Source organism: Amblyomma americanum, chromosome 1, assembly GCF_052857255.1.
Source record: "Amblyomma americanum isolate KBUSLIRL-KWMA chromosome 1, ASM5285725v1, whole genome shotgun sequence".
NCBI classification, from domain to species: Eukaryota; Metazoa; Arthropoda; class Arachnida; order Ixodida; family Ixodidae; genus Amblyomma; species Amblyomma americanum.
This window is the reverse complement of record NC_135497.1, coordinates 465822900-465828899: the sequence shown is the minus strand read 5'-3', so window position 1 is coordinate 465828899 and position 6000 is coordinate 465822900. Positions and strand designations below refer to the sequence as shown.

At 42.6% G+C, this 6000-nt stretch overlaps 1 long non-coding RNA gene across 1 annotated transcript; it reads left to right on the top strand.

The window, feature by feature from the left end:
* The first annotated feature begins 130 nt into the window (after positions 1-130).
* On the top strand, positions 131-4045 carry LOC144104563 (uncharacterized). Its single transcript, XR_013308574.1, has 3 exons — positions 131-204; positions 1758-1838; positions 3801-4045. It is a non-coding gene; the product is annotated as an uncharacterized LOC144104563 (long non-coding RNA).
* The last annotated feature ends 1955 nt before the right edge of the window (positions 4046-6000 follow it).

The following is a 6000-nucleotide window of genomic DNA, read 5'->3' as shown; positions in this document are numbered from 1 at the left end:
CCAGTGCATGAAAGGTGTATAAATTTTACGCTCGAATGTTTTGTCACATTGTCTAGGGTACAATATGCTTGACAAACTATTTCAAACACTTTGCTCTTATTCCGTCATGTACAAGAACTGTTGTGGTTTCGTTGCCACTCAAAGTTGGATCCAAGCAGAAAGCGCGGCCCTTACAAAAAGTACCTGTGGAATGCAGGACAACTAGTAAGTCTACACTTTTCACATGATCTTGACTCAGTACATTGATTCAGACATGTATATAGGTAATGGTTTCTGCATGAAAGCAGACAGCTCACTAGTATGCATGGGCAAAGGATGCATTATCCTTCTAATCACTGTCTCATATTTAAACCAGAAATGTGTTGAACTTGCTTAGCTGCTTTAAGAAATAAATTATCGTTCTGAAATGTTAGTTTGGCCCTCATTCAAGCAGGATAAAAACTTTGCTGATTTAAATGCTTGTTTCTGATTACTAAAAGGTGCGATTGGAGGAAATACGAGGCCAAGAAAGCTATAACTGTCTGTAGTAGCAGTGTGTTGCTTTTGGCAAAGAGCTCTCTTGCATTTTATGTGAAACATTTCATGTTAAACATAGCTACATGTTTTGTCTGTTGCGTGAGTTTTGGGTGCCTTATGGCCTTCATGTTTCTGACTAATTTGGAACAGGCGACCTTCTTTGTCATTTTAGATTTCATATAAAAGTTTACACTTTTGTTTAACTTTTCATCTGTAGAAACTGAAATTTTGTAGTAGTGAAAGGAAACATCATTTTTTATGCTGTTCTCATATGTGCACTCTTTGATTCTATACTTCTCCTAGCTTGCACTGAAATCTAAATGAGGTGCAGATGGTACTAGACTAATGGACAAATTGAGTAACATGCCTTGACTCGAACTTTTGCTCCATGTGACCAGAAACATACCTTCACTTGAATCGCTCCTCGAGTTTTGGAAAAGCTTGATGTCCTCAAGTATATTTCTAAGTTGCGCCGGTGTTACCTTGAGCGTTCCTCGGTCGCTGCTCTCCTTATATGAGGGTTGATAACGGCGCTTACCTTGTACTAGTGGCAACTGTAGAACTCTGACTCGAACTCTTTCATATTGCACTCGTCCGTACACCCATTCTGTTGATCTGTTCATATCAACTGAATTCATTGGCAGCTTTCCTACCAAGCCTCCTAGTACTAATTCCATGAAGAATGAGGAAGTGTCATCAGGGACTGAGATCTTGTTGTTGGAAAAACAAGCCTTGGAGAGAAGCTGACTTACAGATAGCTGCAAATTGTTTATTGCTAGAGCAACGGAGATGCTAGCGGGCTCATTTATTGGCGGCTGGCACGGCAGAGCCTCAAGTGCCCCCACCATCCCCTGGGCCGCTTTTCTGAGTGCCTGCTGGCATGGTTCTGTACTGTGAAAGGAAGCAAATGGGAAGTGTTTGGTTGAGTATGGGTCCTAGGCCAGGATGAACAAACCAAAAAGTGGCATTTTTCGGTTTTAACCGATGCCATAATATTTTTACCAGCGGATTTTTATCAGTGCTTTTCGATTAAAAGCTGAAAATACCGAGCCTACTGATAATCGCGTAATGATGCTGTGGCATGGGCACATTTCAAGCCATCTTTGAACACCTGAGAAATGTTTCACAGACTACCGTGTGCGAAGTTGTGGAGTGAAGTTGGCGGCTAATAGCGAGCTCGATGTGTGTGGCAGCTTCCACATACAGCTGCTCACTTGTGGGGAATGGCGTGTTGCATACAGGAAGCTGGGGGCATCGGAGAAACTGTCAACCAGTGCGAGCATCTTGGATGTGCGCACCAACAGCTTGCCTATCGCCTCAGGGTATGCATGTCTTTCGATGCGTAGTGCTGTCCAAGGAGAGCACTGATTTGCTTGTTCCACAAAAGGAGTGTTTGTGGTCAGCAAAAGGCACGGCTTTTCAAGCACATTGGTAATTACAGCTCCCAGCTTCCTTTGAACCCGCAAGCGACATTAGTTTTTAGAGAGTTGAACTCTGGTTTGGGTGCATGTTTTGCAACTTGCTGCATAGAAGCACGCGATGTTTTCACCACACCCGATCCCTGAGCTTCACGAGGGCAAAGGGAAGGGGAACAAATTTTACACGAAACCCGAATAAACATAACTAGCTTTCAGACTATTCTTGAACACCGTCTTGTTCTACATGGGCTGTGCATCGCCAGCAGAGACCATTTCCACACGCAAAAGTGTCTCCAGACATCTTTCACTGCATCTGCTGGTTCATGCAACCCACAAAACACGTTTTACGGGGCTGTGAATGTAGACATTGCTTGTGAAAGTGGTTGAGAAGACTCAGCATGACGAAATATATATGTTACATAGAGCGGCATGCAGATTGTCGGCCACATTTTAGCCATAATCTCAACCTTTGGGGGCCATTCACGCCACCTTGAGTGGAAGGAGATTTCTTGAGGAGGCTCTCTCCGCAGAAATATTGAAATCATGAAACATGATTGACCCAAGAGTGAAGGAGCGGCTGTTTTCTCCATGTTTGTGAAAATGGTCGTAAAAGTTTTTGCTGTGTTCTGTAATAGCCAGCACATTGGATTCCCAGGTATTAGCCACTGCTATGCCATAGTTAAAAGGCTACACTTTCCCATGCTCTCTTTAAAGAGACACCAAGGTCAAATAAGGAGTTGGCTGTATTGCTGACTAATTCTGTTGATAAATGATATTTTTCACTGAAAACAGCCTTTATAAACTACAGAAGAAAAATATACATGTTACCACTACCTGCCATTTTTTTTCAAATGAGGTGCATAAACAGCAGCACTTTTTCTATTTATGCATATGTATTAGTCCACGCTGGTTTCCGATTAATTGAAGTTATTTTATGTTTCCTACGAATTGGACACACACACATTACACACAATTTTATTCTTGCTAAACATCAGAGACCAGCATGTGAGCTGTGTGGAGAAGAGATGAGAGTAATGCACATTTTATGCTCGTGTAATGGACTGGATAAACGGAGGAAAAAACACTTCCCAGATTTTTTTTTGAGAAACATATCCCATTCCAACCCAGCCTAATCTTAGGACAAAATTCACTCGTCAATATCTCATGTGTCATTTCATTCTTGAAAGAAGCAAAGCTTTTAAACCAGATATGATTTTTTAAACAACCCTTTCTATATCTCTCACCTATATACACACTAAGCCTTGCGTTTGGCGCATGATGCCCTTAGTAGCCTAGTGCCATTAAACCCAGCCCAACTGAACATTGGTTTCCACTTCAGTTGTTGGTAGCTAATTTCAATAAAAATGCAAGAATATATTTTTGTTGTTAAAATCAGATGTGAAGAGAGCCATGAAATGCCAAGAAATTGATCTCTTCTAACAATTGCAGTTTAATCAAATTGTCCTCAGTGTGCCTACAGGCATGGCCCTACCTGCATATTGCAACATTGTGCAGAAGGTCTTTTATGTCCCTTTTTGATTCCTTTAATTACATTACATTTCCTGTGCTTTGCCATTCTTTGCTTTGTTATCCGCTTGCTTCATGTTGTTACAATTGGAGGAAAAGGTATAATGTACCATTGAGAGCATGTTCAGATTGTTACAATTATAGGGGAATGTATAATATGCCATTGATAGCATGCTCACTGGGGCGCAACCAGAAGCGAGCTTGATCATGCTCACTGGGGCGCAACCAGAACCGAGCTTGACTTGGCTTCAAGTAGGAGTACTTCAAGGAGTACAAGCTCATAATTGAGTTGCTACAAATGTTCGTGTGAAGTACAAACACTTATAATTTGTATTTTAGCTTCCACGGGAAACCTGCCGGCGCTGGCAAGCATCGTTTGCAGCAAGCTCCAGCGAGGCTTCTGGCTTCAGTGAGACTTCTGGTTCCAGCGAGACTCCTGGCTCCAGCAAGACTCCTAGCCACTGCGTTAGTGGCACATCGTCACCCTCAGCGCTGGATGATGGACAAGGTGATATATCCAGTGTTGCCTTATGCAGTGATAGTGAGGAGGAGGATCCAATGAACTGTTCCACATCTGAGATCGATTCTGCAGGTTCTGGTAACCCAATCACTTCTGGGTGCCCCGACACTAATAAGCGTGCACTTTTTGAGGGCAGTGCTTTCAGCAATGTTGATGCATGCCTCATTTTAATGGTACTGTTTTTTAAGTTTAAACTAACCAGACAGTGTTTGGACCAGATTTGTTCATTTTTTCAGCTCTGTTGCCATTTTCCAACACACTTCCAAACACAACATTTAAATTCTTCAAGTTGTCAGGGTTTCAAAGAGGCACCGAAGTGCAGACACACTTTTTTGCAAAAACTGTCAGGAATATCTCGAAGCGGACATGACAGCCTGCCCCAGCTGTGATGAGGAGTGCCAAGGTACGCGTGGCAGTTTTTCTCAGATGAGGTTGACTGACACATTAGGGTCATTTCTTGAAAACGACAAAATATATAAATATTTTATGAAAAGAATGAGTTAAGCCAGTGATCACCCTCTAGAAGACAATGTGGATGGTGCAATGTACCAAGGCAGTGCTGCCCACTCATCAGAAATTAACTTCACGCTCCTCTGGAATACTGATGGTGCACAGGTATTCAAGAGTTCCGTAAGATCCCTTTGGCCAGTCCACTGTGTTATCCCTGAACTTCCGCCTCTCATTCGAGAAAAATTTCAAATCCGGACACTCTTGTGGTTTGGTGTGAAACTATTGATGAACACATTCCTGAAACCTTTTTGTTTGGAGTTGCGTCGCCTTGCAACTAACGGGCTTACATAGAGACACCCCGAAACAGGCAAAACTGTAACATCATATGTCTTTGCTCTTGTGTCATCAGTTGATGCTGTGGCAAGAGCGATGCTGCAAGGAATTCGGCAATTTAATGGGTTGTATGGTTGCTCATTCTGCGAGCACCCAGGAAAATCTCGACTGCTGCAAAGCAAAGGTCACGTTCACGTTTACATCCCTGGGAAAACGTACAATCTAAGGAATGGTAATAGAATGAGGCGGCAAGCTGAACAAGCTGTCAGCAAAGGCCATCCGGTAAAAGTTGTTAAAGGCCCTACTATTACAAACCTCGTCCCAGGTTTCGACTGCAGCACTGGCTTCGTAGTTGATTATATGCACTGTGTCCTCCTTGGGGTGGTGAGAACATTTGTCTGTCTTTGGATTGACAATAAACATCATGTTCAGCCATGGTACATTGGGCACCGGGTAGATCTGGTGGACACCAAACTTCTGGCAATTAAGCCACCAGATTACATAACTAGAACTCCGCGTTCCCTCAAGCACAGGTGCTACTGGAAGGCTAATGAACGGCGTACATGTCTTCTGTTTTATTGTTTTCCTGTTCTGTCTGGCATCCTACCAGATGCTTACCTGGAGCACTTTAATCTCCTTTTGGTGGAATCTATATGTTGCTGTCAGAGTCTGTTTCGAGCAGGTTGATGTCGCAGAAAAATTGTTATTCAAATTTGTTGATGGTGTTCATGCCTTATATGAAGCACGCCACTGCTCCTTTAATGTACATCAGCTATTGCATCTTGCTGAATCGGTGAGAAACTGGGGGCCACTCTGGTTCACATCAGCATTTCTTTTTGAGAACAGGAATGGGCAATTGCTGCGCCTTATTAAAAGAACCCAGAGCCTTGAAAAACAGTGTTCACAATTGGTTGGCTTGAGCAATGCGCTAAGCACTCTCCAGATAGAGGTAAAGGAGATGTCTGATGTCGATTTTGTGTTACGCAAGATTGAAAGTGTTCACTTCACGAAGTTGCGTCTAATGATGTTATTTATCATGGTGCATCATGCTCACCAACTGCAGTAGCCAGAAGGGCTTTGATTTCTTTCTTTTCAATGGACAATGTCAGTGTGTATATAAAAGTTACAATTGGTGCACAGACATTTTCTTCTGCGTTCTATGTAAAGCAGACGAAGCGAAACAATTTCACAATTTTGTATGTAATTGGTGAGGAGAGAACCTTTGGATAAATTCAG